At 38.6% G+C, this 17,760-nt stretch overlaps 1 pseudogene; it reads left to right on the forward strand.

Annotated features, from left to right (window-relative positions):
* The window catches only part of LOC122428653, a 91,777-nt pseudogene extending 76,573 nt beyond the window's left edge, over positions 1-15,204 (forward strand).
* The last annotated feature ends 2,556 nt before the right edge of the window (positions 15,205-17,760 follow it).

Below are 17,760 nucleotides of genomic sequence, written 5' to 3' on the forward strand. Positions count from 1 at the left end.
TTATAATTTTTTACCAGAAATTATCACCAGATTTCTAACTATTTCTAATTACTTACCAGAAATTATTGCCAGAAATCTATAAATTTAATTCTATAAATTTAAATTTAAATTCTATAAATTTAAACAGGAGAAATTTAGGAAAGAAGCCTATGGTATTTTGGGAATTATGTGCAGTTTGGATTAAAGGAATAAAGGTAAAAGGCGGAGAGGCCAGGTGCTTTCCAAGCTCTTTCATTACCTTAACGACCAAGTCTTAGTTCTGTAAACATTAAATTAACATCTTGACATCACCATTGTGCTTCCAGAAAGAAAGTGCCCAGAGCGTCTCCACTTTGTACTTCTCAGTCCTTATTCAACTGACTGGAGGCAAAAGTCTGTCTCTGTAAAGGTCACCCGTGACTTCCGTGGCAGAGTATGCTGGCTGTCTACTGGAAACTGATGCCCCTTGGACAGCTCAGAAGTGGCCGCTTGGCTCTGGACTCTCATTCCCAAGCCATTTGCACCTACATGGGACCACGTTAGTGAATTCTGTTCCATGGAACAGTACTCAAAGGTGAAATATACCATGTCCAGAACTGGTGTAGAAAAACTTTCCACCCCATCCAATGAACTCTTTTCCCAACTACTGGCCAGATAAAGTCCTACTAAATGAGCTTGGAAGTCACATACTAAAAAAGAATCTCAAGGACCTTAGGTCTGAGGACCAACTTGACCCCCACACCATCCTGCCATCACCACTTCCAACTGAATCTTATATAAGCAAGAAAAAATACTTTTATTTCAGTAAATCACTGATATTTTGTAGCTTTTCTGTTACTATAGCTGGTAATACTTTTCTTTCTGCTTGTTGGCAGTGTTACTGTGTAGTCACTAAGTTGTGTCCGACTCTTTTGTGATCTCATGAACTGTAGCCCACCAGGCTCCTCTGTCCATGGGATTTCCCAGGCAAGAATACTGGAGTGGGTTGCCATTTCCTCCTCCAGGGAATCTTCCTGACCCAGGGACTGAACCCATGTCTCCTGCACTGCAGGTGGATTCTTTACCTCTGAGCCACCAGGGAAGCCCCCTTTCTTTATGTTTTGTTGTTATTGTCCAGTTGCCAAGTCATGTCCAGCTTTTTGAGACTCTGTGGACTGTAGCACTCCAGGCTTCTTTATGGTAGTTTGTAACAGCACGTACCATCTCTTTAGCATGTGATGCTGGTGGACATTTAAGAGACAATGTCTTTTGGGTACATGAAATTGTGGATAAGGAATTTAGGAGGGTCTGAATATACAGGGATTTGGAGACATTCGCACATAGGTAGAAGCTGAAACCAGAGGTAGGATGCTTCGGGAATGGATAGAATGAGAAAAGAGAGCCAAAGTAGGAATCTTGCAGAGTCTAGCAGTTAGGGGGCAGGCAGAGGAACAAGTGGCAGCAAAAAGAGAATCAACTACACTTTGTCCTAGAATTCATGAGAATTCAAAGGAAGGAAGATTGTGTCAAAGGCTGCAGATAAATAATGTTTCCCTAGAGTTAAGAGAACCAAAGTAAAAACGCTGTGCAGTGAGGAGTGAAATAAAAGGTAGGGCAAGTAGAAACAGGCACTGCAGCTTATTCTAGAATTGTAGCAGCAAGGAAGGAGGCACATGCCTCCAAGGTCAGCAGAGTGAGCAGATGCATCTTTGGAGTGAGGGTGAGTTAAACAAGCTTGTGAATGAGAAGAGCCACTGAGAGAGGATATATTGAAGATAAAAAAGGAAGTGAATGTTAAAAAAGGGCTTGGAGGACACAATAGAATGGAAAAATCCAGGAGGAGAGGGGCTTCGTCTGTTTGCTTGACACTGTAACCCCAGGCTTATTCTGGCACTGGAAGGCACTCAATAAACATTTATTGAAGGAACCCATGATGAAAGGAAAAGGGAAGGGAGGGGAAGATGAAATCAAGGATACAGATAGCGGTGTTTTCTTTGGAAGAAATTAGGCAAGTCATCCTTTGGGATGGAATCAGAAGGGGGAAGATGAAGAACATGCAGATAATGTAGGGGGTAGAGTTTGTGACTGATGGTAGCTATTTTCTCTGTAAGGTAGGAGGCTAGGCCATCTGTTAAAAATGAGTGGATAAGTCCAGCTAAGTGATTTCAGGAAGAATGATAAAGGTTTGTAACAGTTACTGCATAAATAAATATGGTTATTTGCTTAAGATGAGATTACTGGACAATTTTAACACTGCACAAATTGTGAGAATAAATTAATTCATTTGAGATTAATGAGAGCCAACTCATTGGAAAAGACCCTGATGCTGGGAAAGACTGAAAGCAAAAGGAGAAGGGGGCAGCAGAAGATGAGACGGTTAGACAGTATCACCAACACAATGGACATCAATTTGAGCAAATTCTGGGAGATAGTGGAGGACAGAAGAGCCTGGTGTGCTGCAATCCTTGGGTCACAAAGAGTCAGACACAAATTAATGACTGAACAACAACAATAAATGAATAAAGTTATTCATTTGAATCTTACAGAAAAATTTGCAAAACATAAACCACTGGACCACTGGATACATTCAATCTTTAATAAGACTAAGATTTAAACTTAAAACCTGCATATGAATATGTTGTCAGATTATTTACAGCAAAATTGGCTATCTGCTCTAAAATTAATGCAAGTATATTAAAAAGTTTCAGATATTACAGCTGTCTTTCTCCATGAACTCTTTTTCCCTTCCAGTTTTATTGACACACAGCACTACTGTGTATGTTTAAAATGTACTTCATGATTTGTGTAAAATTATGGAAAAAGAAACTGTCCTTAATTCTTTGATTCAGCTAACAAGTCTTAAATAATGCATTTTTATGAAGAAAACATAAGTGAATAAATCCTATGTGAATACTTAAGTAGATTTTATAGACTGAAAGACTCTGAATATGTAGATTTCATAATGTTGAACATAAAGAAGACTCGTATGGCAATACAAGCTGTTTGCTTGGTTTTTAATATGCTGTCCAGGTATCTACTTTTGCTTAATCATCCTTTTCCAGATATAACCTTGGACATGCCTTCCCTCATTCCTCCAAGGAACTTTTATTGAACACTTTTAGAGCACTGGGGACATAGTGAAGACCAGGATGGCATACTTTTCCTGACTTCAAAGAGTTGAATAAATGAATATGTTCTTTAGCCTTACCATGAGCTCATCCCAAATTTTCTCCAGGAATCACAGACTCCTCCCTCTTCACAATTTTGTTAAGGGTCCCTGCTGAATTGGGCTCACCAGTTAATTGTGTGTTATCTCATTTTGTCATGATCATATGTGTGACTGTTTTTTTGGACAATGCTGTATGGCTTGCAGGACCAGGGATCAAATTCATACTGCCTGCAATGGAAACATGGAGTCTTGACCACTGGACCACCAAGGAATCCTCATATTTGACTTTTTAAATACAATGATCTGCAGTATACATAAACTTTGGGGCTACTCTCCATTAGGCTGGGGCAATTCAGAGGTAAAGCAATAAAGGCCATTATCTGTGGAAATCCCTTTCATTATCATTTTATTAGGATTTGTATTGTGGTGGGTTCTCTTTTTAAGGGCAGAAGCTCCTCCAGGGAGATAATATATGAATCTTAGCTTTAAGCACTTATTTTTCCCCTTGATATAGAGTGGCTCTGGAATTTCATGCTTCAGATAGGAGTTGAAAGTTTTAATTTATAATTTTATTATTAGAGAGCAGTGAGTTGAGATGAGGGAATCTTTATTTTTCAGTCACCGTGTGATGGTTAATATTTCCTACTGTAAGAAGCCATATTTGCCAAGATAATTTAAGTTTACAATATTTACTTTTTGTCACTGAATTATGTGTACAAATAAAAATAAGCTATAGACTAAAAGGTCCTTTCATATTTATAAATGAAGTAAGTAAATTCTTTTCTGGAAAATGTTACAAATTATTTTTTAAATTGTGATAAAAACACATAATTTGAGATCTATTCTTTTTACAGACTTTTAAGTGTATAACACAGGATTTTAACTATAAGCTTGATATTATATGAAAGTGAAAATCACTCAGTTGTGTCTGACTCTTTGTGACCCCATGGACTATATAGTCCATGGAATTCTCCAGGCCAGAATACTGGAGTGGGTAGCCTTTCCCTTCTCCAGGGGATATTCCCAACCCTGGAATTGAACCTAGGTCTCTAGCATTGCAGGCAGATTCTTTACCAGCTGAGCCACAAGGGAATCCTATTGGGGTGGGTTTTGGATATTTCCAACCCAGGAATCGAACTGGGTGCTCCTGCATTGTGGGCGGATTCCTTACCAACTGAGCTATCAAGGAAGCCCATGATATTATATAGTGGATCTTTAAATCCATTAAATAGCAATTCCCATTTTCCCCTGCCACCAGCCCATGGCAACCACCATTCTTCTTTCTGTTTCTGTGAGTTTGACTAATTTGGATAGTCATATAAGTGACTCCTTGGTAAAGAATTCACCTGCAATGCAGGAGCACCCAGTTTGATTCCTGGGTTGGAAAGATCCAATAGAGAAGGGCTAGGCTACCCACTCCAGTATTCTTGGGCTTCCCTTGTGACTCAGCTGGTAAAGAATCCACCTGTAATGCGGAAGACCTGGGTTTGATCCCTGGGTTGGGAAGATCCCCTGGAAGAGGACATGGCAACCCACTGCAGTCTATTTGTTGCCATCTCTTCCTGTTGAATGCTTCATGCATTTTATCTTACTCCCTATAGATTGTCAAGCATTTACTACCCACTAATTCTAGTTTATCTTTCTTCTCCAATGACCAGTGTGTTTTCCTTTTCTCCTTTATCTGACCCTCTCTTTCTTCTTTTTGGAATAATTGCTCACTGCTTACAAAGAATGCCTTGAACACTAAATCTATAATTCAAGCACTGATTTTTAAACAGAATCCAAGAGTTGTATTTGAGGCTGGTCCGACGGTGTATCTGCCATATGCCATTGAAATAATCCATTGTTTGTCACTGTTTTATCTTGTTTTTATACAGTTTTCTACTACTTGGGTGTGATATGGCACTGTTAGCTTATCCACTTCGAAATTAACCATACCAGCTGGAGAAGTGTAATTTAGAGGGGTAGCACATGGATATGTGAATGATGACATCTTGAGTGTGTTCTGAGGGTGTCTCTTATGTTTCTGTATACCCTAGATTCACCCAAATAAAGCATGAAAATTAGTATACATATCCATATCCACTCCCGTACATATGCATAAAAATGTTTGCATTGTTTAGGTTTCACTGAAATGTCAAGAAAATGAAAACAATAGTATATGGAATTTAAGTCATAGCAAGTGTATGGTATTTAAATATATTCAAGCATAGAATGTTATCTAAATAATATCTGGGTGGTTGTTTCCAATGTTCTTTTCCACAATTTTGCCTCATTTTGCTGTCAATTGTTTATTTGTTTCTCTGCCTCCTTCCTTTCATTTTTCCTTCCTATTCTCCTTCATTTACGAATATTTACTGAACATCAACTGTGACCCAGAAATTTCTATGATGAATACAATAGTCGAGGAAATGTTTTATAGATGGGATACACGTATAAAAGCACATGCATAATGAAAGATGATTTTTAAGAGTAGTAAATTTTATAAAGAAAAGTCGTAGTATGATAGAGATAGATGGATGATACTGGGATAATTATTTTCCTATAGAAAGTCAAATAAGATACCTCTAAGGAGGTGGCATTTGAGTTGACATCTAAATGATAAAAACCAGCCAACTGCAGTGTGACTGGGAGCTTGGTATTCTATACAAACAGCATCTGTGAGCTTTTGTAGGGTGTAAGGAAGATAAAACAATCCAGGAACAGTTACTGAGGGAAAAGTAGAAAGACATGAGTTCAGAGAGGTAGGCAGAGTTCCGTTCACATACGGTGATGAAGGTCATGGGGAATGGGTTAGATTTTCTTTCAACTTTACCAGGAAACTATTGGAAAGTTTTAGGCAGGAAAGTGATATGGTTTGACTTGCATCTTAAGAAGACCCTTATGGCCGCTGCATACCAAATGAGAAGGGCAAAGAATGAAAGCAAGAACTGGGAACACTGACATGCTTTGTCCTAGACTACAAAGTGAATCATAGAACTAGAACTTTTTCCTCCTGACTCTGTATCATTTTATTACCTTATGACTGCATCATTTTATACTTATTTTTCTATTGTCCTCCAGACAAGATCTTCTTTCCTCTCAACTCTTCTGGCAGTTACTCAATTATCCTTTATTTTTCTTGACCTTGCCTAATGACAGAAGCATGGTATACTGTTTCTATTAAGGCATGCCCTGTGGTGAGGGTATGTTTTGTGCATGTGTTGTATCTTTAATTAAATGTAAAAATATGGTTCTAGGATAAAACTGAACAGATTAATACTCTTCCTGCTAATAGAGGACACTGAAAAATAGGGAAATCATAGGGAAACACTAATTTTTAGTGCTTACAAGTGCTCTATATCAATGGCATCCACTGATTCTATTTAATTTTTCTGGGGGAAAATAATTACTTTTATAAAATAACTTGTCTAGAGGAATGTGGCATAATACATGTATAGTTTAAAAAGTGAAAATTTCAGATGAAAAATAGATATCATGTAGCCACCTTAATTTAAAGTAGAACAAAACAAAACTGCTGCCAATATCCACAGTAAAAAAATTAATTTCCCCCCTTATTTTGTTTATCCATTTAGTTCTTCATTCAGCAAATCTTTATGGGGTCATTTGTGTGTGCTAGAGATGAAAGCTGTCACCTATCTTTGACTTCTGAAGTGCTAATCTTTCTTAGTTTGTCCATTTCTTATTTTTCTGGATAAGTTACTTTTTTGACTTATGTATTCTTGCAATTTAGTTACGGTGTTCTTGCATATCTTTGCCAGAGTGAAGATTTTCATCATGTTTCTCTCCTGTCAATTCCTTTCTAATGCTTCTCTGAGTCCTTATCCCCCACACGCTTCTTCTGTTACAGCCGCTTGATCTTGCCTTCATATTCTAGTCCCACACAATCTCAGTAACTTGATCTACCTTTAATCGGGATATGTAAGGGGTCTTTTTTGAGTAACATGCAGGAACTATCAGTCATGTCCGACTCTTTGTGACCCCATGGACTGTAGCCCACCAGGCTCCTCTGTCCATGGATTTATCTAGGCAAGAATAGTGGAGTGGGTTGCCATTCCCTTCTCCAAAGGATCTTCCCGACCCAGGGATTGAACTTGAGTCTCCCACATTGCAAGCAGGCTCTTTACCAACTGAATCACCAGGGAAGAACACAATGTTAAATGTCAATCTTACAGCGAGTTCTGCTTGTGATTCCTTTGTTTTCAAGTTGTAATGATAATGCTTCTTCCAGTCACTGGTTCTGCACTTGAAATCCTTTCTTCTCATTAGAATCCTACCCTTGAACCATAATTCCACATCTGGGTCAGACTTCTCTGCACATTCCTTACTTCGGGCACTTCTGTCTTGCGTTCACTTCATCCCATAGGGTATCATTCAGATGTTGGGACGGTACTTCCTGCCTATGTAACCCAAGAGAGATTCTAACATCTTTTCTGTGATCTGTCACTTAACTCAAAGAACTCACTACAATCCGCTGGTTTTCCAGTCCCTCCAGGTGGCGCTAGTGGTAAAATACTCACTTGCCAATGCAGGAGACATAAGACATGCAAGTTTGATTCCTGGGTCAGGAAGATCCCCCGGAGAAGGGCATGGCAACCCACTCCAATATTCTGGCCTGGAGAATCCCATGGACAGAGGATCCTGGTGGGCTACAATCCATAGGGTCACAAAGAGTCTCACATGACTGAAGCAACTTAGCACACACACGTGCACACACAATATACACACTGGCATTTCTAAGATCACAAATAACTTTCTATTTGGCATATTCCATGGGCATTCCTCAGGGGTCCCAGGCTGTTCTGATTCTTTTGCATACTTGTCTTTTCTAACCCAGTATTTTGCTGGTTCTCCTCTTTTCCCGTCTTCCATGGACTTCTTCCATATGACTCATCTTTTAAAGTCAGTGTTTCTCAGGATTCTATCCCTGAATCATTCGTCATTTCAAATACTCAGTGGGAAACCTTGTCCTCTCTCTTATTTCAACCCATACACCCCAGCCTTAATCCTCATGCTGTAGATTCATATATTCAGTTTTCTGTCAACCACTCATCATCTTCTTGATGCTACTATTTCAGAAACTGAATGTGTCAGCTTCTCTCAAAATTCCTCCTTTTTCTAAACTTCCTGTTTAATCACCATCCTCTTCCACAGTTCTGTATCTACACAGTCATAGGTTCTGATAATTTTAATGCCTAAGTACTTCTTGCCATTTTCTGCTCCTTCCTTTTTTCTCTACTACCTCAATTCTGACTAGACCATCAAAGTGGAAAGAAAGTGGTAAGTGTTAGTCGCTCAGTCGTGTCTGACTCTTTGTGATCCCATGGACTGTAGCCCACCAGGCTCCTCTGTCCATGGGATTCTCTAGGCAAGAATATTGGAGTGGGTTGCCGTTTCCTCCTCCAGAGGATCTTCACAACCCAGGGATTGAAATGATCTCCTTACTCGTCTTCCTGACTCTAATTTTTCACCTTCAAGCCCATCCTCTAAAGAACTGATGGAAAACTATTTAAGATGTCAATAACACTAAATAAGGCTGTTCTTCATTATCTACAGACTAAATTTCAAACTCCTTTGATAATATATACAAGTTATTCATGATCTTACCTATCCAGCTTCATTACTTACAATCATTTCCTGGAATTCTGGTTCAGCAACACTGAATTACTTGTAATTTTCTACAACATTTTCCTCATGTTTGTGTCTTTGGTCCTGTGGTCTATTTACTTGGAGACTTCCCTTCCCTGGCTGGTTTTCCCCTTTTATCTGCCTTCATGGACAGCCATCTGCTATTAATCTTCAGTTTAATGTCATTTCTTCTACATAACCACTCTGACACTGGCATTCTTGGTCAGCCTCCTCCTGCCATTCTGAATTATATGTCCTTCAGCTACACTCCAAGGTACTGTGTGCATATCTGTATTGTCTTAATTTTCTGCTTATGTGTCATAACTTATTTTGCATTTTCAATGGTACCTGGCTTACCAATCACAAAACATAACTCAGTAAATTCTTATGTGTTGCTCAATTTTCAAGTAAACTCTTTTAAAGAGGCAAGATGAATGCTGTTACTCTCTTGGCATTAGTTTTTCCCATTCTTTATTAGTTCTTTAGAAAATTCTTTAGAAAATTTAGAATTTTCTAAATTCTTTACTAACTTTACTTAATTTAGCAGCTTACTAAATATTTTGGGAATGGTTGTATTGGAGATTTATTTTGTTATGGAAGACAGTTTAAAAATTTTTAAATAAAAACAAAATCTTTCAAATGATATATCTTGTTTCTTTTCTTAAGTTTGTGTTTTCACCAACTATACTTAATAAATATTCATCAAAAAGATGACAATCTTCTTTTTGAAAATTATCTTAATTTCAAAGGAGTTGACAGGATATACCTTTTCTTGAAATATTTATTTTTACTATTAATCACGCTGCCAATTCATTGTATAATCCTGATCTTGGATTTTTCTTAATGTTTGTATTTCTTTTCTATTAACTACTAATTCCTCCTAATAATTATTAAGGCTAATAGGACATCCAACTTAGACATTCTGTAATAGAAGCTATTTTTAAGAATACATGATTAATGTATTCAGTGAGTATGTAAGCCCTAAATTTTTAATGTGATACTATTTATTTGTTAAATATTGTTTTCAAAGCACTGTCCTTGAATGTTTTATCTATTAGTTCAGTTCAGTCACTCAGTCATGTCTGACTCTTTGCAACCCCATGGACCGCAGCACGGCAGGCTTCGCTGACCATCATCAACTCCTGGAGCTTGCTCAAACTCATGTCTATCATGTCAGTGATGCCATCCAGCCATCTCATCCTCTGTCGTCCCCTTCTCCTCCTGCCTTCAATCTTTCACAGCATCAAGGTCTTTTCTAATGAGTCAGTACTTTGTATCAGGTGGCCAAAGTATTGGAGCTTCAGCTTCAGCATCAATCCTTCCAATGAATATTCAGGACTGATGTCCTTTAGGATGGACTGGTAGGATCCCCTTGCTATCCAAAGGACTCTCAAGGGTCTTCTCCAACACCACAGTTCAAAATCATAATTCGTTGACTTTCAGCTGTCTTTATGATTCAGATCTCACATCCATACATTACTACTGGAAAAACCATAGCTTTGAGTAGACAGACCTTTGTCAGCCAAGTAATATCTCTGCTTTTTAATATGCTGTCAAGGTTGGTCATAGCTTTTCTTTCAAGGAGCAAGCGTCTTTTAATTTCATGGCTGCAGTCACCATCTGCAGTGATTTTGGAGCCCAGGAGAATAAAGTCTCTCACTGTTTCCATTGTTCCCAATCTATTTGCCATGAAGTGATTGGACTGGATGCCATGATCTTAGTTTTATCTCTAATAATGCTTTTCATTTGATCATAGACAATAAAGTGTTACTATCTTTATTTTACAAGTGAGGTAATCCATATATGCAACCACCAAGTAAATTGGCCAAACATACCTGTCACGGACTGAATTGTATTCCCCCTAAATTCGCATGTTGGTGCCTAAACCTCAACATGACTGTATTTGGAGATAGTTTCTTTAAGGAGATAAATAAGGCTAGATGAGGTCACAAGGGCGGGTGCCTCATCCAATAGGACTGATGTCCTTATAAGATGAGGAGGAGAGCCCAGGGGATGTATGTGCACAGAAAAAAGATCTGTGAGAACACAGCAAGCCATGGAGAGAGCTCACCAGAAACCACCCCTGCTGGCAGCATGATCCTGGGCTTCCGGCCACTAGAATTGTGAGAAAATACATTTCTGTTGCTTAAAACACCCAGAATATCCTGTGGTATGCTGTTACAGCAGGTATGCAGTCGAATATAATGTCCAACTACAAGTAGCAGAGTGAAATTAAACCCATACAAGATGGCTTCAAGCCCATTCTCAACTATTACACTGATTTATGAATTTGCCTTGACTCCTAGTTCAATTAAAGAATGTATATAATAACTATTTGTTAATATACTTAGTTGCTTAACTTCATGAACATTTTCTCTTCAATAATTATTTAATGTTTCTTAGAATTTTGGATGATTTATGAAGTTCTTAAAAAGATATCCATGCCCTTCTAACCTAAGAATGTATATACTCTTTGATCTTACATTTAAAATTAAATCCTTAAAAGGTAATCAAAAAGTTTGGGAAAAAAAGAATGTTTAATTGCCTAAATAGTTAAAAATATATATACAGTGATATAATGTAACTATTAAGAACCAATTTTGGAGACTATTTTATGATATGAGAGATGTTTACAATTTTGAATATAAAAGGTTGTAGTATTATGTACATAGAATCATCCCAACTTTGTTAAGTTAGATACTTACATTAGTACCTATGCATATTAATTCTAACACACATATACTATGCATAAGTATGTACATGTACCCATATATCCATAAATAGATGCATAGTAAAAAGAATGATGGAAATATACCAACATATTAACAGTGGTTATCTCTGGTGGTGGATTATGGGTGATTTTTATTTTTGTTCTTTATATACATTTTGTATTTCTCATTGAACATAGACATAGCATGTCTATTTTTTTTCCTCAAAATTTCAAGTAATATGATTAGGAAACCATTAATGACAAATTCAGCAGCTTTCTTGAGCTGATTTTGCATTCCTCCAACTAGACCACTCAGTTTAGTTTCAAACAGCCTCAAGTTGCTCTAGGTTTCAAGTTCTGGAGCACAGATAGATCCTTAATATCTCCAATTAAGACTTTTTAAAACTCAAGCAAATGGAACACTTCAGCATTATTTTTTTCTTCAAGCTGTGCTGACTATAGGTGGCAGAGTCACCCAGTGTTATCTACTTGGAAGGGCATTTTGATACCCTGAGGCCAAGAGGAACTTAAATTATGGATGCCTATGAAGGTCTGTTTTCTTTTATTTATTTATTTTTTGGTCTTGTTCCCTCTGAGTTTGATGATGTTAGCCATTTAACATAATAGACTAAATATCTATTATTTGGATATTTTGGATTAAATTTGGGTATTGGGTTAATTATTTGGATAAAGTATCTATAGAAGAAGAAAAAAGATATTGCACTTAAGATTTTAAGAATAAATTCTCTTTTCATGGTTCTTAATTATAGAAAAGAAGTTTTGTGCAGTTTTGATTAATATGAACTTTAAGGACAAAATAAAAGTGAATATTTCATTCCTTGCTTCTTCTGTACAATGCGTATGTATAAGTATATAGGTATTTAAAGTTAGTTCTACACAATATTGCTCGAACAACTTACCTTTGTCTCTGCTCACCTCCAGCATTTTAAATTCACAACCTTTAATGCTACTTTACTGAAATTTTTTTTTTTTTAATTCTCAGTTCAGTTCAGTTGCTCAGTCGTGTCTGATTCTTTGCGACCCCATGAACCGCAGCATGCCAGGCCTCCCTGTCCATCACAAACTCCCGGAGTTTACTCAAACTCATGCCCATCGAGTCGGTGATGCCATCCAGCCAACTCATCCTCTGTCGTCCCCTTCTCCTCCTGCCTCCAATCCCTCCCAGCATCAGGGTCTTTCCCAATGAGTCAACTCTTCACATGAGGTGGCCAAAGTACTGGAGTTTCAGCTTCAGCATCAGTCCTTCCAATGAACACCCAGGACTTATCTCCTTTAGGATAGACTGGTTGGATGTCCTTGCAGTCCAAGGGACTCTCAAGAGTCTTCTCCAACACCACAGTTCAAAAGCATCAATTTTTCGGCGTTCAGCTTTCTTCACAGTCCAACTCTCACATCCATACATGACCACTGGAAAAACCATAGCCTTGACTAGATGGACCTTTGTTGGCAAAGTAATGTCTCTGCTTTTTAATATGCTATCTAGGTTGGTCATAACTTTCCCTCCAAGGAGTAAGTGTCTTTTAATTTCATGGCTGCAGTCATCATCTGCAGTGATTTTGGAGCCCAGAAAAATAAAGTCTGACACTGTTTCCACTGTCTCCCCATCTATTTCCCATGAGGTGATGGGACCAGATGCCATGATCTTAGTTTTCTGAATGTTGAGCTTTAAGCCAACTTTTTCACTCTCCTCTTTCACTTTCGTCAAGAGGCTCTTTAGTTCCTCTTCACTTTCTGCCATAAGGGTGGTGTCATCTGCATATCTGAGGTTATTGATGTTTCTCCTGGCAATCTTGATTCCAGCTTGTGCTTCTTCCAGCCCAGCGTTTCTCATGATGTACTCTGCATATAAGTTAAATAAGCAGGGAGACAATATACAGCCTTGACCTACTCTTTTTTCCTATTTGGAACCAGTCTATTGTTCCATGTCCAGTTCTAACTGTTGCTTCCTGACCTGCATACAAGTTTCTCAAGAGGCAGGTCAGGTGGTCTGGTATTCCCATCTCTTTCAGAATTTTCCAGAGTTTATTGTGATCCACACAGTCGAAGGCTTTGGCATAGTCAATAAAGCAGAAATAGATGTTTTTCTGAAACTCACTTGCTTTTTCGATGATCCAGTGGATATTGGCAATTTGATCTCTGGTTCCTCTGTCTTTTCTAAAACCAGCTTGAACATCTGGAAGTTCTTGGTTCACGTATTGCTGAAGCCTGGCTTGGAGAATTTTGAGCATTAACTTACTAGCGTGTGAGATGAGTGCAATTGTGCGGTAGTTTGAACATTCTTTGGGATTGCCTTTCTTAGGGATTGAAAGGAAAACTGACTTTTTCCGGTCCTGTGGCCACAGCTGAGTTTTCCAAATTTGCTGGCATATTGAGTGCAGCACTTTCACAGCATCATCTTTCAGGATTTGAAATAGCTCAACTGGAATTCCATCACATCCACTAGCTTTGTTCATAGTGGTGCTTTCTAAGGCCCACTTGACTTCACATTCCAGGATGTCTGGCTCTAGGTGAGTGATCACACCTTCGTGATTATCTGGGTTGTGAAGATCTTTTTTGTACAGTTCTTCTGTGTATTCTTGCCACCTCTTCTTAATATCTTCTGCTTCTGTTAGGTCCATACCATTTCTGTCCTTTATTGAGCCCATCTTTGCATGAAATATTCCCTTGGTATCTCTAATTTTCTTGAAGAAGATCTCTACTCTTTTACCCATTCTGTTGTTTTTCCTCTATTTTTTTGCATGATCACTGAGGAAGGCTTTCTTATCTCTCCTGGCTATTCTTTGGAACTCTGCATTCAAATGGGAATATCTTTCCTTTTCTCTTTTGCTTTTCACTTCTCTTCTTTTCACAGCTATTTGTAAGGCCTCCTCAGACAACCATTTTGCCTTTTTTGCATTTCTTTTCCATGGGGATGGTCTCGATCCCTGTCTCCTGTACAATGTCACGGACCTCCGTCCATAGTTCATCAGGCTCTCTGTCTGTCAGATCTAGTCCCTTAAATCTATTTCTCACTTCCACTGTATATTCATAAGGGATTTGATTTAGGTCATACCTGAATGGTCTAGTGGTTTTCCCCACTTTCTTCAATTTAAGTCTGAATTTGGCAATAAGGAGTTCATGATCTGGGCCACAGTCAGCTCCAGGTCTTGTTTTTGCTGACTGTATAGAGCTTCTCCATGTTTGGCTGCAAAGAATATAATCAATCTGATTTTGGTGTTGACCATCTGGTGATGTCCATGTGTAGAGTCTTCTCTTGTGTTGTTGGAAGAGGTGTTTGCTATAGAGTACTGTAAAAGAGAGAGTAAGAAACATTAAGCAAACAACAATAATAAAAATATAGGCCGCCAGGAGGAGCAGGAGGATAAGCGGACATGGACAGCTGTAGCAGGGGGCCCGGGGCAGGAGTCCTGGGGACAAGAAGTCCAGAAGGCCCAGCCGGTGCAAAGAAACCTACTAGATGTACATCTACAAGGGGCTGAAGCAGGTGCACCCCAAATCGGCATCTCCTTCAAGGCCATGAGCATCATGAACTCGTTCGTGAATGATGTGTTTGAGCGGCTGGCGGGCGAGAGCGCCGGGCTGGCCCAGTACTCGGCCGAACCACACTCACGTCCCGGGAGTCCAGACAGCCGTGCATCTGCGGCTGCTTGGGGAGCCGGCCAAGTGTGCCATGTCCAAGGGTGCCAAGGCTGTGACCAAGTACACCAGCTCCACGTGACCCGGGGCCCGACCTTAATAAAGGCTGAACTGCTCAAAACTAATATTAATAATAATAATATAAAAAAGAGGAAGGAAATGAAAATAGGTTTGAGAGAAAACAGGGTGTGATTATGGGATGTGTAAGTGCAATGATCTAGTTCTGTAACTACATGATTCAATATAATACGTACAGGTGATTGGAAATCATGTATTTTGTATTAACCAGGAAAATTCAATACTGATAGGGGATCAGTTATCCTCTCTTCCTTTTCCTCCCAGTAGGTGCATATATCTGGAGGGTTTTATTGATAGAGACAGCAAAAGAGGGAGAGAAAGCAAAAGAGACAGAAAGCCATCCACCTTCTAATGCTCTTTGTTTTTAAGTATTCTAATGATGAAGCTTACATAAAGTTAAAAAAAAATCAGAGAATGAAACGGGAATCATGAAATCATTCGACCATTTCATAACTCAGTTATATAAGTGGGTTCTCTCCTTAAATTAATTGACTGGGGAAAATACATTCAAGAATAGCATAATGGGTCAAATCTCCTTGTGATAAGCCAAGTTAACTGCATGATTTTTGAGCTTTTTGGAAATGTCAAAATAACAATATTGCTGCATATCACATTATCAGCTGGAAAAGTCTAACATTAAGGAGTAACCTTTTTGAAGTGAATTTTCAGATAAAAACAAGTATTTAAATACAAGAGATAAGAGAATGATATTAAGAAATGGATATAGTCAACCTATTTGTAGTCTATTTCTTTAGTTTTATATTCAGTCGTTCAATGTATTTATTTGTGTCCCTTAGTTATTAATCACCTCTTTTTCTATATTTTGTTTAGCTATGAAGTGAAGTGAAGTGAAAGTCGCTTAGTCATTCCAGCTGTTTGCGACCCCATGAACTATACAGTCCATGGAATTTTCTAGGTCAGAATACTGGAGCGGATAGCCTTTCCCTTCTCCAGGGGATCTTCACAACCCAGGAATCAAATCCAGGTCTCCCACATTGCAGGTGATTCTTTACCAGCTGGGCCACAAGGGAAGACCTTTGTTTAGCTATATTGAGTTTTAAAAAATGGTTTTACTTCATGACTTTAAATATTTGAGGTAGGACATACTAATTGGAAAGGGAATTTAGGTACGTTAACTAGATAGTGTACTTGTTAACTTATCAAATTCAGCCCAGCTGGTATACAGTGAAAACAGTATGCAATAAAATATTTCAATCAATGAATGTGGCTTAGGTCAGCAGAAGTTGGAGACCCCGGTTCAATTCCTGGGTCAGGAAGATCCGCTGCAGAAGGGATAGGCTATCCACTCCACTATAGTCTATGGGGTTGCAAAGAGTTGGACAGGAGAGCGCCTTTACACTTCACTTCATTTCTGTAATTCAATCAAATAAGGGCTTTTCCCTGTGGGATATCTATTAAGGTATGGGTATAGGTTTATCATGTAAACTTATTCTTTTCAATGGGAATTTTGAGGAGATTTTAGCTGGAACACAAACAGGGAGGTAGCAGAAACTTCTAGGATCTTGAACTAATGAAAGTACTTTCTGTTTACAAATTGTGTACTCTCAAAATGAGTTCACACTCAGGGTCTCAACAATGAGGTAGGCAATAAGAAAGCTAAGCCAGAGACTTTAATTAGGGGGATACCATGGGGTAATTCAGTGTTTTCTAAATTGTATTCTAGATCAGTATTTATCACATTTATTACACACACAGACCACACACATCACGTGGTAGCTTCTATTCAGTAAGCCTGGGGTGGGATCTGAGATTCTGCTCTTCAACTCTGATCCCAAGTGATGCTGATGGCCACTTTGAGGAGGGTCTTTGCAAGTTCTCGGACTGAGTCGGTAAGCCTTGGGGCTAGGCTGGAAGGTATAGAGAGGTCTAGTGTGATACTTGAGCTTCTGGTGTCATTGTGATCTGGTCATATATTGAAGTTGCGTGTTGGCTTTTATTTAAAGAGTATCTTTTGGTACTAAAATTTTTTTCTTAACCATTGGTTTTGAAGTATTGAAAAAAATCCACAAGATTCCCATCATTAATCTCTCAGAATGTGTTTGTTCTTCTCTAAAGTTAGTGAAATTAAAGACGAAAGTCTCCAATATAACTGCAATCCATTAACTGCTATTATTTTGAGAGTAAAACTGGTAATAAGTGGTAAAATCAGAGGTTGGATCCAGATCTTTCAGGTCCACGAATCTTGTTATCCTGTTGTTCAGTTGCTAAGTCATGTCCAACTCTTTGTGACCCCCATGGACTGCAGCATGCCAGGCTCCTCTGTCCCTCACCATCTCCCAGAGTTGGCTCAAATTCATGTGCCCTGAGTCAGTGATGCTATCTAACCATTCATCCTCTGTTGCTCCTTCTCCTATTGCCCTCAGTCTTTCCCAGGATCAGGGTAAGATTCACTTTCCAATGAGTCAGCTCTTTGCATCAGCTGGCCAAAGTATATTTAAGGTTGATTTCTTTTAGGATTGACTGCTTTGATCTCCTTGCAGTCCAAGGGACTTGCAAGAGTCTTCTCCAGCACCAAAATTCTTGTTATACCATATGCTTA

Source organism: Cervus canadensis, chromosome 27, assembly GCF_019320065.1.
Source record: "Cervus canadensis isolate Bull #8, Minnesota chromosome 27, ASM1932006v1, whole genome shotgun sequence".
In the NCBI taxonomy this organism is placed as follows: Eukaryota; Metazoa; Chordata; class Mammalia; order Artiodactyla; family Cervidae; genus Cervus; species Cervus canadensis.